Genomic DNA, 19,644 nt, shown 5'->3' with positions numbered 1-19,644 from the left:
TGAACTAGCACGGAGAACGCGAGACGGTGAGGACTGATCCGCACTACTATTACGGCGGCATTTTATGTCTGGGAAGGCTTGCGAGCTTCCCAGACACTCAGATAAGTGCAGGTTTTGTGTTTTTGTTTGCTTTCATCACGCATTGCATATTGACAGATGGAACGTTGCAATGGTAATTAGCAATGGTTTAGCGGGAACATTTGATGCCTGCATTGAGAAAAAGCACTAACTCTTGGGCAAGAATTACAACCTCTACCTTAGTGTTGTTAACTCATTCTCTCCGAGTGGGGTATTTAGAATCCAGTGCTATGTTTGGACATGACACACCGACCACTTGGTTATCCATGTTTTATGTGTGTAAATGTGCTAATGCTTGCCCATTGGGCCATGTGTCATGTTGTTCATGTTGGGATATTCTCCCATGAGTTTGTTTCATTTTGTGCTTGCATATATGTATGTAGCCCATGTCAGTGTGTATTAAGTGAGTACTAGGAGGTGCAGGAAATTAGGAAGGTGCAGTAGTGGCCTGTAGTAAGGGGGACATTACTGATTACCTGAGTTTTGGAGTAGGTTTATGTTACCACATCAGATATTAGGCAGTGAAGGGTTTTTACCCTGTTGCTTCCCCCGTCCTGCCCAATATAGGTGTTTCCTAACCCTTTATCTGGTTTTCCTAACTTTCCCTTCCCCGTCCACAACCTCTTCCTAACCCTCTTCCCCCCATTGGCTGCCATGTGGTATCCTGTGTTTCTATATCAGGTATCTGTGCCACCCACGGGTGGAGGGTCGACTTCATTAGGCTTCTGTGGTTCGGGGGAGAGTGTCGACACACCTTCCTCCAACATTGGGTTGTGACATGAAGGCAAGAACAATAGGTGGACCCACAGCTGCAAATAGATGGAACCCCGCTTAACACTACAGGGCAAATAAATAAAAACCACTGTGCAGCATTGACACACATTACAAAACGGACCAATACTACAGCGCAGCAAAATTGGACAAAAACAACACTGCAGAAACCCCTAGAATAATATAAGAGGCATCAAAGACTATTGAGAAATTACTGCAGCACCTCACTGCAACCGTTGCCGCGAACCAAAAACTGACAGGCAAAAAAACACACTTGGAAGCCAGTAAACACAGCACATCGCTGCATTACAAAGTCAATAAAAACCAAAAAAAAACGTATTGCCACACAAAGAAAACCCGATAATGCAACTCCCAGTAAGCAGGGATCAACGGAACCGGACAACTGAAAGCATACAACACAGCAATAGCAAGTCCATGCCCTGTGCCCGACGTCTGGCAAAGAAAGATTAGGAGAATAATTGCAAAATACTCAACCCGGCAGCACCTCACTGCAAAACGCACCAATTAACCCTGGCAGCAGCTCACTGCAAAACTATCAAAACCCACCCAGCCATTCCGAGCCGAGGCAGCAGCTCACTGCAACCCACACACAAACACTGGTAGCACCTCACTGCAAAATACACACCCAACAAACTGTTAGGCAGAAACCTGTGCAGTTCCCTTAGGGACCACTGCAAAAGATTTAGGACTACAGGTGGTTGGCAGTAAACCCAATTGGTAGCAGTCTGTACCACCCAGATTTACCTGGTAGCTGTGACTGAGCAGTCAGACTTCTCTCAAGATGAGTTAGGCAGTATATAGAGTATACACAATAGGTACAGAGATACAGTAGCACAAGCAAACCCTGACCACAGCTTTGGTGTAAAAGTATATAATTAAAGACACACTTGTAAATTACACTAGCACAAAAAGAGGTAAGTAAATTCAACACACAGTCACTATTATTTATATATATATATATATATATATATATATATATATATATATATATATATATATATATATATCCCTGATTACTTATTAGACAAGTCTCAGTGAGAAACACCACTTATTTTCAGACAGAGGTGAGCACTTAACCTAAGATGGCACTCTAATAAGTCATTAAAAGGGAGGGAAAAGGCAGGGTTATGAAAGCACACAATTTCAATACTTTTAAAAGAACCACAGTGAGGCAGGTTAGGAAAAGTCTACTGGAGAGCAAGGAAGTTGAAATGCCAGGCCCACTCTTAGAGAGAGCAAGCGAAATGTGTCCAGGATCACACAGTGGGGTTATGCCCAAAGAGTCTTTGTAGATAGTTCACAAAAGATTGAGATAAAGTCAGGAAAAGTTAGTTAACAGGCCCCGGGCTAACCCAGGTTAGAAAGTCTAGGATTTACTGTCACCCCGAACGATCTGTCGCAAGGGAAGCCAGGCGGGACACAGTACCTGAAATGGTAGGAACGCTCCAGCGGGGGCAGTTGTTCCTGGCAGCGGTTGCAAGTCGGTGTTTCGTCCAGAGGAAGAGGAGGTCTTGACGTGGAGAAAAGATGAAGGTCGTTGCACTGCCAGGGAAGAAACCAGCCGCAGAGTTTTCCGGTTACAAGGTACTACCCTTTTCTTCGCGGTAGTGGTAAACCGTGGTATTCCGGTTGCCGGGGTGCTTGGCACGGGCAAGGCGGCCACGAGATGGTCCAGGAAGGCGAAAAGACGGGAAAACTGGTTATCCCCACCAGTCAAAGGAAAAAGACTCTCCGGACTGGAGATCTCCTCTGTCGTCGGGAAAAGTGTGAGACGGTTCAGCAGGGCTCCACCGGTGGGGTCGTCGTTGCAGGTCGGCTCGGCTTCTCCCTCCTCGGATTCTTTAGGTCCTGTGGCGACTTCTGAAGTTCCAGTCCCCAAAGCCCTGCTTTTATGCAGAAAACCCGCATTCATCAGTCCTAGCTGTCACTCAAACATGCTAAGTGGTGAGCCGGGCGGCTCGCCAGTGGGCCAATCACACCAGATTGTGACTTGAGTTGCCAAGGCTCAGTGCCTAAACCCCCTCCCACACCCCCGGTGGTACCCAGACAGAGTGGCACCACTTTTGGAGGTTTCTGTGGAGAAGCCCGCCAAAAATTGGAACAAAGGGTTCGAGTCACAGAAGCGAACACAAACGCCATTTTGGAACCGAGTTTCGGCAAAAAATACCAACCGGTGAATTTATATTAATTTAATAAACCGGCAGTATGTTCGAGGCTATTTTAAAAAAGTGGTAGCCTCGAACAATGGGAAAATCCCATAGGAATCTATTTGCGGTCGAATATAAAAAGTAGTATCCACTGCCACCAGCCAAAACTCGGTCGGGGGGGACTGGACAGTGCCCCCTCGAACAACAGACCCCAGAGCAATCGAATTGCCCCGACCAGTACGTCCACAATAAGATGGTTTGTACTGGTTCTGTTCACAATTTAAGACTAGTAAAGCCAATGATGACTTTACATGCTCTGGGAGACAGTAGTCGGCCCCAGGGTATGGAGTCTATGTTTGGGGGTCGCTACGACACCCCTGGGTTACTGCACGGAGGGTGCTGTGTAACCCACATACCAAAAACACATGAAGCCCTATGGGGCAAAGGACCCCATAGCCCATAAAACACATACAAAGTCAAAGGAACACCTCAAATCATGTCTAAGAGTGGGAGGAAAAGAGTCTCACTCTTAGCAGGAGAAAAAAATAAACCCCAAAAATCCAGCAAAGCTGCTGGGGGACTCACTAGGTTTGGGAAATTAGCCTTTACAGAGAATTTTCCCTAACACGAACCCCGGCAGCACCTCACTGTAAAAATTCAGAATCCACCCAGCCGTTCCAAGAAATACAAAAATCCACCAAAGATAAAACCCCTATGAACAATACACAAAACAAAAAAAACACGCAAAAACATTCAACATGCTTTGCCCAGAATATGGGTCCCCAAACCCAAAAACATGAGTTCCGGTACTTGACCCGCAGCCCCCTGTCCAATTTCCATGAAAACAGCAACTTAAGTCCAGAATACAAATTCTGTGCAACCCCGCACCCATATGTCCATACAGCCCCCTGAAAAGGAAAACCATGTAAAGTAACAAAATAAATGTCCCAAAACCACCCTTATGTTCAGTAAGACACCATAAACTCCAATAGTGACTTGACCAACCCAAAATGCCACAACATAAACACAACAGTATTTAAATCACAGGCCTTAAAACCTAAACATCATCCATACGAAGCTACCTGACCAAATACTACTACCTGACCAAATATACACAGTGCACGGTCATTCAAAATGCACTAGCTCACAAAATTGACTCTCTCCTTACCAAAATTAAAGCCAAAAGAGACTCTCTTGCTACCAAACTGCTCACAGTTAGCGACCACGACCACAGCAAACCAGTCCTCAACACTGACGCTCCCCCATTCAAGTTCAACAAAGTATCACAAGAACAGGTGCTGTCCACCATCTTCGCCCTAAAACCCTCTAATTGTAAAGGCGACACCTGTCCAGTGCACGTCGTTAACCTATGTGCCCCCACTCTTGCCCCCATTATCACAGACTTCATTAACGCCTCCTTCTCCACCAACCTTTTTCCAGCAAATATCAAAGCGGTGTGGATCACACCCCTCCTCAAGAAACCTGCACTTGACCCTCTCATTCCTACCAACTATCGTCGTATTACCACTGTCCCTTTCCTATTGAAGATAATAAATTGTGCAGCGTATTCAAAAATCCAATCCTTCCTTGAGCTCAACCACCTCCTTGGCTTTAGACAATTGGGTTTCCGCCCTAAACACAGCACAGATACCACCCTTCTGGACTTAAAGATCCAGATGGACATCATACGTGACTCTGGAAATCTAAGCATGCTACTGCTTCTAGATTTGTCTGCAGTAACCAACTTAGTTGACCACGATAAACTGTGCCAAAATCTCAGCCACACCTTTCACTTCACACCAGAAGCCACTTCCCGTATTCAATCTTTCCTTTCTGATCGCACCACCAGAGTCTTCATCGGAGAAGAGGCAGTGGGCCCCATCCCTGTGCCACTCTGAGTCGCACAAGGTTCCTGCCTTTCCCCCACACTGTACAATACCTACATTAAACCCCACTTTGATCTCTTGGACTCAATGGGTATCACTTATGCAAACTTTCCTGATGACACCCAAGTCCTCATCCCAATCACGGGTCAGTACTCATAGGACACCACCACAATCAACAAGTCTTCAGCACCATTCAAAACTGGATGGCCACACATAGCCTCTGTCTAAATGATGACAAAAAAAGTGCTCTACCTCTCAACTAAAATCACTTGACAGCAACTACTCTTCCATCTGCATTGAAGGCATAGCCATTCCAGTCCTTAAACAAGTCAAAACACTTGGGTTTTATCTGTTGTCCCGGGAGGATAGTTCAGCGGCAACGTGTTCGCCTTGGAAGCAAAACTACATGAAGCAGCACAGGTTCGATCCCCGGTCTTCCTCCACGTCTTACACTTCGACTCATATCCCTGAGTAGACAATTGCTATCATCTGATAATTGCTTAACACTTACATATGAGTTAATCCTTTCCAAACTGGACTACTGCAATGGGCTCCTCCTGGGCACATCAGCCACTAACCTATCCAAACTGCAGCTTCTACAAAACAAAGCTCTACAAGCCCACATCTCCGCCACCAGACACAATGCCCACTAGCTGCCCATTAAAGCTTGGATTGCCTTTAAAACACTTACCCTGGGTCACAAATGCACCTACGAAGACACTCCACCTTATCTCAATGACTGCATCACTCGGAATATACCTAGTCGCACCCTAATATCCAGTGCCAGCCTCTCCCTTGTCACTCCCAGCTACCCCCGACACTGGCACAGAGCCTCTTGCCCTTCACAGCTAACATTGAAATACCATCCTTGGATCGAGGCCCAAAACAAACATCTGTGCCCACAACAATTTCCTTTCTCTTTTCCTCATGCACGGCCTAAACCAAAACCCCTTATTCTGTACCCAGGAGTTGCCCCAACGTACCTCCAGGGTGTCACCTGAACACCAGCTCCTTTGCTCCAGGCAAGCCCATCCTGCCACACCAGAACTTGCGCAAAGCTCTACAAAGCAATCCCAAATCATCTGACGGGAACGCTGGCTATGCGTGGCCCTTAATGCACCAGCCATCATCATTAGTGTAGTTCTCGTCTCGAACCCAGCAAGATCTCCAGGGTCGCGCTGGTCTCCAATGCTCACCCCCAGCAGCTGCAGAGGTCATGCCCAACCGCTCGCCTGGACACTCTGCTGAGGGCGAGCGCTATGGAGCGGAGGCCCCTGAACACTCCATCACCACTGTCACGGTAGCCACTCTGGTGTAGGCTCTCTGGTGCTCAGCGTACCCGACAATCGGAACCTCATGATCTCGCCCTGGTCGCTCAGCCATTGGCTCCACAAACTGTCCGTCAATACCCTCAGGGCCTTCAGAGAGTATGCCTGCACAACCCCTTTCCGCTCCAGCTGAGCGTAAACCTGCTCCACCCACCTGTCAAGCTGCTGTGACTGTCCTGCTCACAATTGCTACCACCGCCCGGCAAGTCAGCACTCCTGGGCTAAGTTCCTCGGTCCCAGCATGCAAGCTCTCCTGGGGCATTGGAGTCATTCTGCCAGGTACCAAACCGTTGCTGGCACCCTGGTGTGGATTGGACCTCTGGAGAGCAGCGACTGTCCGCTTGCTGCTCCCTTTCCCTCCGCCACAGCTCCAGTACCTTGCACCTGCCCCAAGGACACTTAAGACCAACTCGTCGGCAAAATGTTGTAGGTTCCTCAGCCAAGAGGACACTGGTCCCAGGCTTCTTAAGGTATGTTTATTAGTCCGCAATGTACACATCAGGTAAGTGACATAAAGAGGTTTCTTGACAGTAAACACTGGCACATCCACAACTTTCAGCTCCTAGATCTAACTGCCACATTTAGAATGCACCAGTAGTCACACACACACACCACATTCTACAATGACCTCGCCACATTCCAGTGTACATCACTACAATCCACATACACTGTGTACTTGCACTTCCAGAGCAAGACTACTACAAAATACCATTACTACAGGTAATTAATGTGTTCTTCTAATGGATTGTGTCCCACGCACATATTTCTCATCTATATTCCTATAGCAATTTGAAAAAAGAAAGCAGTAAGAAAGCATGAAAAAATTACTCAATCAGACCAAAAAGCTTTGAAGGAATGTCTGACCAAAGGGAGCAATCTGGGAGGCCACAGTATCCAGACATTAGTGTTTCGTAAAGGTTTAAGGGAAACAACACATCACTGCTTGATAAATGTCCAGCACTAGGACACCTCCTTGTAAGGCTGAAATCGCTGCAGACCATCTGGTGGAATGAGCAACTAGGCTGGAAGGACCTTATTTGCCTGTCAACGTATAGCACACAGAAAAACAGTGTATTATCCAAAATAGTCTGTTTAGATCCGGCTGAGCCCTACCTAGTTCCTACAAAGGCCAGAACATTTGGTCTTTCGTTATGAAGCCTCTGCATCTGGCCACATTGAAACTCAAGGCCCTTTTGGGGTCAGGTCTGTGGAAATGTTCCTCTTGCTTGGACAGATGAGGTGAGTAGGACAGTGTCCTAGATGGCACAGAAAACTACTCTGAATCTTTCCTCCCTAACCCGGGTGTCCATAACCTCAGATACTGCTATTGAACGATAACTCTTTACGCTAACGATAATCCATAACAGATCAGCTATCTGAGCTCCCTATGAGGATTCACCAGGTCTCGTCACTTCTACCAGGTCTCGTCACTTCTCCCCAAAGGGATACCCTTTCCTATGAGGCTAGGGAACTGAGGCCGCTATCCAATAGTCCCCTATGGGTGGTAATCTGCAGGAGGACCTCATAGGGAGGGAATCCCCTCCTGGGGAAAAGCCTCCCTACAACCCTGTCACAGAACCCGCTACACTCATGGTCACCCTTTTCTCCCACCATTGATAGCGGAACCATGAATCATAGACACACAGAAGCTGTTCCTCCAGGCGGAGGCCGCCGTGAGAAACCAAAGTGCGTTCTCACAAATAATGCCAGTGGATCCTTTGTTTAGATGGCCATGGGAGGGCCATCGCTCCTGGATCCAAAAACTTAGGGACTGAGGGTAGAGCACCTGAAGGCAAGTCATGGTATTTCCCCAAACCTTGCACAAATCCACCCTACACTCCCTTTACTTTAATGGATTATTGTCATCCAGACCCCGTGTTACCCAAAGACTTTCCCTCAAAGGAAGGAAGGTTTACGTTACTTACCTGTAACTACTGTTCTCCAGTATTGATTCACATTCTCATGAATATTCCCTGTCGCCAGGCTGGCAATCCTCTGTAAAAAGCAAAAAACAGTATCACTTTCACTTTAAAATTGTATTTCACCTCTAAACCAATCACTGTCCTCTGGATCATACTGCCCCCATCCAATGACAGTCCTCTCCCTAAGCCCCACCTCTGGCAGCCATCTTCATATTTGGTAAGCACTTAAGTGGCAGTATGAACAAGAAGAGCAGCAGAGGGGCCGGAGGGAGGGTTTGCATGTGAATCCATGCCAGACCCATGCTGGAGAACAATAGTTACAGTTAAGTAACTTAAACCTTCTCCAGCATGGGCTCTGACATGGATTCACATGCTCATAAATAACAAATACACAGCAGTGCAACATTACACAACCATGGGAGGTGGCAAGGCTCAACCGAAGTAATTACTGCTTATCCCTAGAACAGAATCATCTCAAGCAAACAGGTCACGTAGCACTGCTTGGCCGACATTGGGCTCTTTCCTGGAATCCCTCTCAACGCAGTAGAACTTTGTGAAGGTGTGCGTGGACCTCCACGTAGCAGCCCTGCAGATGTCTAGCAGGGGCACACCAGAAAGGACCACCTTCGTCACGCTGGTGGAGTGGGCTCTTGGACGGCCCGGCAGCGGTCGTTTCGCCAACCGATGACAGTGCATGATGCAGCCAGAGAGCCACCTCGAAATGGAAGCCTTGGACAAGGCATTTCCATGGTTTGCAAGACAAAAGTTCGTGAACAATTGAGAAGTCTTCCAAAAACTCTTTATGCGTGTCACATAGAACTTCAAGGCACAAGCAACATCCAGCGAGTGCAAGGCCCTCTCCGCCAGCGACAAAGGTTTCAGGAAGAAAACGCGCAACACCAAAGACTTGTTGAGGTGGAATTTCGAGGGAGTCTTCGGCATGAAAGAGGGGTGTGTACACAGTACCACCGTCGATTCGTGGCAAGTCGGGTACGGTTACTTGAAGGATAGGACCTGGATCTCACCCACACGTCTGGCAGAGGTGATGGCCACAAGGAAAGGCGTCTTCCATGAGAAAAACTTGAGTGGGGCCTGATGCATAGGCTTGAAAGGGGCCCCATGAGCCTCGTCAAAACCATGCTGAGTTCCCATGCCGGGGCATTAGCCTTCACCAGTGGGAAGGATCGGAAAAGTCCTTTGAGAAACTCCTTGACGAGTCTGCGGGACCACAGCAAGGATCTCCCCGGGAATCTGGTGTAGTGTGAGATGGACGCCAGATGTACCTTGGTGGATGCGTGAGCCAGCTCAGATTTTGCCAAGGACAGAAAGTACAGAAGAATCTGTGGAGCCGTGACCCTCACAGAGATAATCTTCTGCGACGGACACCATGTAGCAAAAAGCATCCACTTATGGCTGTAGCACTTCAGAGTCGACGACACCCTGGCGAGGACTTCCCTGCAGTCCGCTGGCAACTCATACCCTCCAAACTCTAAGGCTGCAGTAGCCAAGCCTTCAGGACCAGCGATCCTGGGTTGAGATGAAGGATTGCGCCTCCCTCTTTGGTGAGCAGATCCGGAAACGCCGGCAACTTCACTGGAGGTGATTCTGATATGCAGAGAAGCTCCGGATAGCAAATCTGCCTTGGCCACACCGGGGTGATGAGTATCATCTTGCATCGACACTGTACGAGTGTGTTGATGACACGTAGCAGGAGACGGAACGAAGGAAACGTGTACAGAAACAGCCCTTCCCATGAGGAAAATGCATCCACCAGGCTCCTCTGGCATTTGGGGTTTGCCGCCGTGGCAAACAGATCGATCTGGGGTCTGCACCATTCCACGAACAGGCAGTCCACCTGATCCTGACGAAGTTCCCACTCATGGCAGAAGCGCAGTTCCCTTCAGAGGGAGTCTGCAATGGTGTTCTTGACTCCCGCCAGGTGGAGAGAGACGAGGAATATCCCCTGTCCGACAGCCCAGTGCCACAAGTTCTGAGCTTCCTTGGAGAGCGCTGGGGATCGAGTGCCCCCCTGCTTCCTGATGTAGAACATGGTGGTGGTGTTGTCTGTGAAGATCCTCGCCACCTTGCCTTTCAGAGACAGTAGGAACGACTTGATGACCCAGAACCCTGCCCATAGCTCTAGGACGTTGATATGGAGAGGGTATGGAGGGTTTTGATGCCCCACATCTTATCGCCTGCCAGGACTCCTCGTTGAGCGGGATCTTGTCTGCAAAGCTTCCCGACACCTGTATCCAGCAAGCGTCCAGGAACTCCAGAAGAGGTTGCTTATGCCGAGCGGTATGAGGTAGATGCAGGAGGACATCATGCCGAGCAACGACTTGATGGTCACACCGTGGCTGTCCTCATCTACAACAGCCGCTGCACCGTCCTTGAATGGCTGCTACCCACTCCTCGGAGGGAGACGCCAGGCAGGACACTGAATGGAATCTGGCTCCTAGGAACAGCACGTTCTGCAATGGTGTTAAGCAGAGCTTTAGATAGTTAACAGAGAATCTCCCAGTCCGTCAGTAGCTGGACCGTCGCCTGTGTGTGTCCGACAGCCAACTCCTGCGAGCGGGCCCGGATGAGCCAGTCATCTAGTTACAGTAATATGTTTATGCCTCGTAGATATAGGTGAGCCGGCGCCAGGCATTTTGCGAACACTCTGGGGGCTGACTTCAGTCCGAAAGGCAGAGCCTTGAACTGGTAGTGCTGACCCTGCACTACGAAACGCAGAAACCTTTGATGTTTCCTGTGAATGGGGATGGGGAAATAGGCGTCCTACAGGTCCAGTGATGTCAAGAAGTCTCCTTCCTCCAGCTGGCCGAGCACATGCTGCAACATGACCATCCTGAACTTTTAGGACTTCACGTATGTGTTGAGATGTCGTAGGTCTAGGATGGGTCTCCTGCCTCCGGTCTTCTTTCTGACCAGAAAGTATCTGGAATATGGGGAACTAGACTGTAGCATGGCCCGTACCTCTTACAAGAGCTAAAGGAATGTGGTGCTCCTTACTGGATACCGGAGGAATCGGCGAACAACTGCATTGAAACTCGGGGTTGTGTGCCTGGGCGAGAGCGTCCAGCACCCATCTGTCGGTGGTGATCTTCTTCCATTCGCTGACGAACCTAGTCAGACGGCCGCCCACAGGGGTGCACGTGTGTGGGGGTGACGTTCTGGGCGGTTCAGGCCTATTTCGGAGCCAGCATCCTGACCTGCGGGCGACAGCGACGTTGGCCTCTGTTAACGTAGGCCTGAGAACGGCCTTTGTAGGTTTCCTGGGTCGTGGATATGGAAGGCTGACGGTAAGAAGAGAAGAAACCTTTGGAAGACCGGTTTGACTTTCCCCTGGAGGAGCAAGAAGAAGAGCGCTGCTGTTGGAGTGCCCAAGGAACGGTCCATCTCTATATCCGCGTTGATGGCCTGGAGGGATGCGTCAATGCCCTTCCCAAACAAGTTCTCTCCGTCAAAAGGCACGTCCAACACCTTCGCCTGGACTGCCTGCCAGAGATTTGTGGTCTTCGTCCAGCCTTGTGTACGCAGGCAGACACCGTTCCCCATCTGCCGGAACCCTGTGTCTGCGATGTCCAACGCCACTGTAATGGCCAGGGTAGTGGGTGTGGAAGAAGTTTGGAGTTGCCACATACCACGATTTTCGTTTTGGAGGGGTTTAACAAGAGGTGGCTTTGGGTCATCCAGAGCTCTATGTCGAGGAGGGAGGAAGCGAGGTCAGGTCGGCAGTTGGGTTTTGAGTTCTGGAGTTTTAGAAATAGTGGAGTGTCATCAGCGTAGTTGCAACACAGGATGTTGTGTGAACTAATTTTTGTTGGGAGGGTGATTAAGTAGAGATTGAACAGGAGGGCAGATAGGCATGCTCCTTGTGGAACTCCTGTGTCGACCGGTCGGGCTTGGGAGGAATAGGTGGAGAGCAGCGTTATTTGGTACCTATCTTTGAGGAATGAAGCTATCCATTTGAGAGCGGTTCCACGAATTCCTAGGGTGTGGTGGCGGTCAAGGAGGATTGAGTGATTGATTGTGTCGAAGGCGGCGGATAGGTCAAGATTTTAAGGTCATCCCAGATTGAGGTTAGGGTGGTTTCAGTTCCGTGTCGGGCTCTGAAACCTGATTGTGCAGGGTCAAGGAGATTGTTGGCTTCGACAAAGGCATTTACTTGGGAGTAGGCGGTTCGGTCAATGAGTTTGGCAAGGAACCTGGTGTTTGAGATGGGGTGGTAGTTTTTGGGCTCGAGAGGGTCGAGGGAAGGTTTTTTTTATTAGAGGTTTGACATGAACCGTTTTGAATGCGTTGGGAAAAATACCTGAGGAAAGGGAGTCATTTATGATGGATCTTGCGTGTTCACCTGCACAGGTAGAAGCAAAAAAGTTTGTTGAGGGTTGTGGCCGGCCAAGGGTCTAGCGGAGAGCCGGATGGTTTGCTGGCAGAGAGAAGTTTGAGAAATTGGTCGGGTGATATTGGACTAAAGGAGTTGAACGTTGGTTGCGTAGTGGTCGCAGGCGGTGGATTGGCCGGTACGGGGGGGGAGGGTTGCCTGGTGGATGTAAGAGAGCCAGTTTGGTGGTTAGAGCATTTGTTCTTTCGAGAGCCGTGGCGGAAAAGTGGAGAGAGAGTGAGTCGCACAGTGATTGTGAGGGGGTCGGGACGGTGGTAGTGCATGCTGGTTTGGTGAATTCGGTGATGATTTTGTGAAGTTCTTTGCTGGGGTTTTTGCAGTTTAGGATTCGGGAGTTTTAGTGGGCTTTTTTTGCTTTCCGGATTTCGGCCTTGTACTGATGGAGGTGTCGGGCCAATGTGGCTCTGCTCTCTTGGGTTTTGTCTTTCTGCCATTTGCGTTCTAGTTATTTATATAGTTGTTTAGTGGTCTTCAAATCAGGTGTGAACAATCTAGGGAACAGGCCACGGCGGGCTAATGGTTTGCAAGAGGGTGTGAGCCGCATTAGTGAGATGTTGAGCCATGAGTCAAAGGTGTCGGGGGTTAGTTGTTTATTGAGTTGGCAGGTAGGTGGAGGAGACTGGAGGAGTGCGTCGGCTAGGTCAGGAACGATTATTCGTTTTTCCAGCATTTGCGCAGATTCGGAGGTTCAGGTTCGAGTATGGGAAGCGGGTCGGGTGAGCGAATGGTGAAAGAAACAATGAAGTGATCGGACCAGATGATAGGGGCGGGGGGGGGGGGGTTTAGCTGTATCCAGTTGTGGTAGCTAAAGATGGCATTAAGAGTGTGTCCTTTATAGTGAGTCGGGCCGTTTATGTGGGGTTGGAGGTTAATCGCGTCTAGACCGTCAACCAGAGAGTGTGTCATAGGGTTGGTGGGGATGTCGAGCCATATGTTGAAATCTCCAAGAAGGGTGAGGTTGGGATGGTTTAGTTGAAGGGTGGAAATAGAGTCGCAGAGGTTTTTTGAGAATTGTCTATCGTAGCCAGGGTGTCTGTAGATTACTAGGAAGCTGTATGAGAATGACGGGGAGAGGTATAGTTTAACGAGGAGTGATTCGCAGGAAGGAATGGAAGGTTGATTGTCGATGATTGAGGCGTGGAAGTGAGACTTGAAGATGAATGCTATTCCCCCTCCTCTAGAGGGATGGTTCAGTGGGATGAGGGAGTAGTCGGGGGGGGGGGGGAGGGGGGGCAGGGGGGGGGGAGAGGCTTCATTGGCGATTGGGGCGAAGTCATCAGAGAACCAAGTTTTGGTGATGAAAACCAGGTCTGGTTTGTCAGAGGCGAGGAGGTCAAAGATGCTGTGTCTGTTTTTTGCGACGGATCAGGTATTAAATAGGATGCAATTCACTTCGGTAGGTGAGGTTGGTGTCGGAGCTGCAGCGGAGGAGCGTGGGGGGGAGAGGGTGGAAACTGGAGAGAGAGCGGGGTGGGGTGGTTGATGATCGATGGGAAAAGTGGGCGAGCAGAAAAGTTGGCGGGTTTTCGGGTGGGAATGGTTGGATGCTTGTGTTAGGGTGATTGGGTTTGGCACGGGGGATTTGAAGGTGGGGTGTGGGCGGTTAGGAGTTTCAGTTGCGGTCGGTGAGAAATCGAGGGAGAGGGGTTTCAAGAAGGATGAAGCAAGGGGGCGATGGTGGTGATTGGGGGAATGAGGTGGTGGGTCGAGACAGGGGAGGCGATGAGTACTGAGAGATTGAGGGGGACCAGGAACGTTTCCTCTTTAGTGTCTTTGTTGCGATTGGTGTGTGCGAGAGGGTAGGGGGGTAGAGGGGGAGAGGGATGAGGCTTCTGTTCTTGCTACGGCTATGCGTGCGGTTTTTAGGGAGGGGAAGTGGTGTAGTCAGGGGGAGATGATGGCAGGGGTTAGTGGGAAAAGCGGGGGGTGCATGATTGCAGGGCAGGGTGTGCCCGGTATGATAGCGAGGAGAGCGGGCATCATCAACGTAGGCTGGTCGGTGGTGGGGTTCGGGGGAGCAGTGGTTTTAGGGTGGTTGGCTCGCCATCGTGCCCCTCTGGCTTGGTGTTTGGAAAGGGGATGGGTAGGGGACGTGAAGGAGGGTGGGATGATTTGAGAAGGGGGGCACGGGAGGCAAGACTGACTGGAGAGTGGAGGAGGTCCACAGTGGTTGTTTCCAGCCGGCCCTAGTGGATTGGGTGCACTCATGGTTAGTTCGTGCTATTAGGTGTAGTTTCAGGTGCAACTTACACTTTATATTGGACTTTATCAATTTGGGTATATCACTGGGTGAGATTGGTCTTGGTTTCTGGGATCCACTGAGCAGGGTGATATTATTCACTTATTCTAGGTTTTAGTGTACTAATTGTAACTAGGCTGCAGATATGAGGCCGTTTTGAAGTGTAGCTAGACCTTAGGATATGCTGTTAGGCAGCCTATTTAGTTGCAACTACTGCACAGTAACGCTGTTGGGTAGACTTTCTTCTAGCAAGCTGGAATACATGTAAGCTATTAGGGAGAAATATGAATCTAACAATGCCACAGATATGCTTTTAGGAGGACTTTTAAGTGCAATTTAGGAGGACTTTCTAATTGTAGTTCTAAATTCAATCGAAGCGCTATTAGGCACACTTCTAGATTCAAGGAAGGGGCGCTATTAGGCCCACTTCTAAATTTGAGTTTTGTACCAAAAGGATATTAGGGATGCTTCTATATTCAACTAACAACTCAACGCTAATGGGCACACTTTTGCACAGAGAGGGATATTATGTACACAGAGAGGATATTAGGCACACTTCCAAGTTCAGTTTGCACAGAGAGGGTATTAGGGACACTTCTGAATTCAACTAGGGCACGTTATTAGGCACACGTCTAAATTCGGGCGAGGTGCGCTATTAGATCTACTTCTAAATTTAGCTTTGCACAGAGAGGATATTAGGGACACTTCTAAATTCAACTTTGGACAGAGGGGTTATTGAGGCACACTTCTAAATTCAACTTTACACAGAGATGATATTAGACTAATATCCCGTCTTTGCAAAATTGAATTTAGAAGTATGCCTAATATAATCTCTGTGTAAAGTTGAAATTAGAAGTGTGCCTAATATCATCTCTGTGTAATGAAGAATTTAGAAGTATGCCTGATAGTCTAATATCCCATCTTTGCAAAATTGAATTTATAAGTGTGCCTAATATAATCTCTGTGTAAAGTTGAAATTAGAAGTGTGCCTTTCAGGCATACTTCTAAATTCTTCATTTCACAGAGATGATATTAGACACACTTCTAAATTAAACTTTCCACAGAAGGGATATTTAGGCACAGTTCTAACTTCAAGTTTTGCACAGAGAGGCTATTAGGTACCCTTTTAAATTCAGCTTCACACAGAGCGGAAATTAGGCACTGTTCCAAATTCACCATGGTGGGCTATTGCGCGCCCTTCTAAATTCAACCAGGGCACACTATTAGGCACACTTGTAAATTCAACTTTGCACAGAGAGCCTATTAGGGAATACTAGTCAGTTGAACTAGGGCACGCTATTAGGTACGCTTCTAAATCAAACTTTGCACAGAAAGGATATTAGACACAATTCTAAATTCACCAGGAGCGCTATTAGGCACACTTCAAAATTCAACTTTGCACAGAGAGGTTATTAGGGACACTAGTCAGTTCAACCAGGGTACGCTATTAGGCACAATTCTAAGTTCACTTTACACAGAGAGGATATTAGGCACAATTCTAAATTCACCAGGGCACGCTATTAGGCACACTTCTAAATTAAACTATGCACAAGAGAATATTAGGGACACTAGTCAGTTCTACTAGGGCACACTATTAGGCACAATTATAAACTAAACTTTGCACAGAGAGGCCATTAGGGAATACTAGTCAGTTGAACTAGGGCACCCGATTAGGTACGCTTCTAAATTAAACTTTGCACAGAAAGGCTATTAGGCACAGTTCTAAATTCAACTTTACAGAGAGGATATTAGGCATATATATTAGGATATTAGGCAAAATTCTGAATTCACACTTCTAACTACAGATTTTGCACAGAGGAAATTCGGCACAATTCTAAATTCACCAGGGCATGCTATTAGGCACAATTCTAAGGATTAAATTGGCTAGGGGCAGGCAATGGGAGAGATTACTACTGTATATCTCTTCCCATCTCCAATGGAAAAGCATTACAGACACTCATTAAAAGCCCATATCTGAAGCTCTTATGTTAATGACAATAGTTTCGGCTTTAAAGGTAGCGCATTCAGCACCGCCTAATAGCCCAAACTAAAAACACGTTGAGCGTCAATAACATTAATTGTACCTATCGGGAGCCCCAGATTGGCTAAATGTAATAGGGAAGAAAGCACCATAGGAGTGCCACAAAGGAATGGGTCCACATTCTTATCCTTGCACCAGTTGCTGAAATTATTCCAACGACACCGGTACAAGTATTTTGTTGCTGGCCTCCTAGCCGAAAGCAAAATCTACATTACGTCATCCAGGAGGTCCCAATCCTTATATCTCAGCCTCTCAAAAACCATGCGTGAAGGCTGAGCGTCTTGACCTCTGATTGGAGAACTCTACCTTCCTCTTGTGAGAGAAGATCCTCTCTTAGTGGAAGGCGTATTGGAGGGCAGATGGACATGTCCAAAATGTCCGGGTACCAAACCCTCCTGGCCCAATCCAGAGCAATTAGGATCATGGTTTTCCTGAACTTTCTCAACCTCCTGATTACGTGAGGAATCACAGGGACTGGAGCAAACGCGTACAGGAGTGGACATTTCCAGTCCACTAGGAACGTGTCCCCTAGAGCTCCTCTAGGAGGAAATTCCCTTGAGCAGTACTGATCACACTTCCGATTGACCTTGGTCGCAAACAGATCCACCTGAGGGGTTCCCCAAAGGGTGAAGATCTCTTGAAGGACTTTGTGAGCTAGTTACCACTCGTGGGAGACTATGCTGTGCCTGTGTTCTCTCTGGCTAGGTGAACTGCTGATAGAGAGATTCCTTCCTGCATTGCTCAGAACCAGAGCTGCATTGCCTCTCTGCACAGTGTTAGTGACCCTACATGTCCTCTCTTGTTGAGGTAGTACATGGCCACTGTGTTGTCCGTTATTTTCAGGACATTCTTTCCCCGTACAGAGGGCAGAAAGGCCTTCAGCACTAGTCTGATTGCCCCCAGATCCAAAAAGTTGATGTGTATTTTGGACTCCGATGGAGACCGACGACCGCTGATTGTCAGATCGTTGGTGTAGGCCCCCCACCAAGTGAGTGAGGCGTCCATCACTAACGTTATCTCCGACCATGGTTGCCAAAAAGAGTCTCCCTTGAGACTATTGTCTTTGCAAGCTCACCATAGAAGATCCTGAGCAACTCTGCTCGGAACTTGCAGTAGATCCGACATATTCCCAGAGAATTGGGACCACTGAGTCCTGAGGGCCCATTGAAGGGATCTCATTCTCAGTCGGGCCTCTGGCACCAGAAAAATGCAGGATGCCATGGTGGGGCCGAGCAACCTCAGAAAGTTGAAGGCCAGCAGATCCTGGGCATTCTGGAAATTTGTTACCATCTGCAGAATGTGGTGAGCTCCAACCTCGGGAGGCAAGGCTTTCCAAGAGGAAGCATCCAGGACTGCTCCGATGAGTCTTTGGAATGGTATCATATGGGATGTCTTGTAATTGAGGGAGAAGCCCAATCTGTGTATGAAGCGGCAGGTAATCCTGAGATGTTCCCGAGTCAGTTCGGGTGAACGAGCCCTGATCAATCAATCGTCGAGGTAGGGGTAGACGTGAATCCCCCCCTCTCCTGGGACTTGCTGCCACTACCGCCATCAGTTGGTGAAAACCCCTGGGGCGGAGGTCAGCCCGAATGACAGAACTCGAAATTGAAAATGAGAACTGCCAACCGCGAACCTCAGGTACTTTCTGTGCTTGAGATGGATTGGCACATGAAAGTTAGCATCCTGAAGGTCCAATGATAACAACCAGTCTTGGAGTTGGAGAGCCTGAAGGATCTGAGAAAGGGTTACCATCTTGAACTTGTCCTTCCTGAGGAATTTGTTCAAATTTCTTAAGTTCAAGATGGGTCTCAATCCTCTGTCCTTCTTGGGAATGAGAAATTAAGGGGAATACCACCCATTGTTCCTCTCCGCTACAGGTACATGTTCTATTGCACCTTTCTCTAGCAGGGTTAGAATTTCCTGAACAAGGAGCAGGTCTGGAATTTTGACTGAGTTTTATCCCGGTGGATGATCCTGAGGCCTTCTTTGAAAAGTAAGGCAGTAACCCTGGGCTACTGTTTTCAGTGCCCAAGCACACCAGTAATGCCCCGCAATTTGTTCAGATGCTGAGAGATTCTGCCTCCCACCGGGTCTTGGGGGTAAATGCTACTCCCCATGCTTTCAGTGCACTAAACTGCATTCATTTCAGTTTCAGTCAGGGCTGGCTCAGGCATTGTGCCACACAACCAAAACCAGACACTCAACACAGAATGCATATTGACAACTCACTCCATTCATGCAGGCTCCACCCCCAGGGTGTACCCGCAACAATCTGTCCATGGGAAGGCTCCAGCCAATCTGGCAGGAGGCAGCCCCAGAGCCATATATGGTCCTTACAGCTAACAACCATTCAGGAGAAGGGACCAGGGCTTCTCATAACTTTGAGAAACAAGGGAGAGAGGCTGAGAAACCAAGAGGCCACCAGTGGCCATCTTGCCTTTGCGTAGGAATCTATTGATTCCTATGGCAGGGCCTGGGTATCCCAAAAATGAAGGATGTGGAGAGCCACTGCCAAGACATCATGAAGCTGCCATCAGCACATACCATGCTCTGTGGGCAACACACATGTTCCAAAAAACATACACTAGGGGTACAGGGTTGTACCCATACCCATGGGTCTTGGTCCACAAAGAACAAAATGAAGAGCAACATTTCCAAGGATCCGGACTAGACTCCCCATGGCAGAAAATAAGCAGAAACAAAGTTTAAGGAGGTATAGGACAAGGACAGGGAGGCCCTGTCCCTCCAATGCATTTCCAGCATCATGCTGTGCCAGTTGTTCAGGAGAGTCCATGGAGCG

General features: G+C 48.4%; 1 protein-coding gene across 1 annotated transcript in view; it reads right to left on the bottom strand.

Annotated features, from left to right (window-relative positions):
• Positions 1 to 19,644, bottom strand: part of RTTN (rotatin) — a 2,784,523-nt gene that overhangs the window by 1,287,263 nt on the left and 1,477,616 nt on the right. The window lies entirely within an intron of this gene.

Source organism: Ambystoma mexicanum, chromosome 5q, assembly GCF_040938575.1.
Source record: "Ambystoma mexicanum isolate Mex_15411 chromosome 5q, UKY_AmexF1_1, whole genome shotgun sequence".
Taxonomy (NCBI): Eukaryota; Metazoa; Chordata; class Amphibia; order Caudata; family Ambystomatidae; genus Ambystoma; species Ambystoma mexicanum.
Note: the sequence above shows the minus strand (reverse complement) of the source record. Positions and strands in the feature narration are given on the sequence as shown.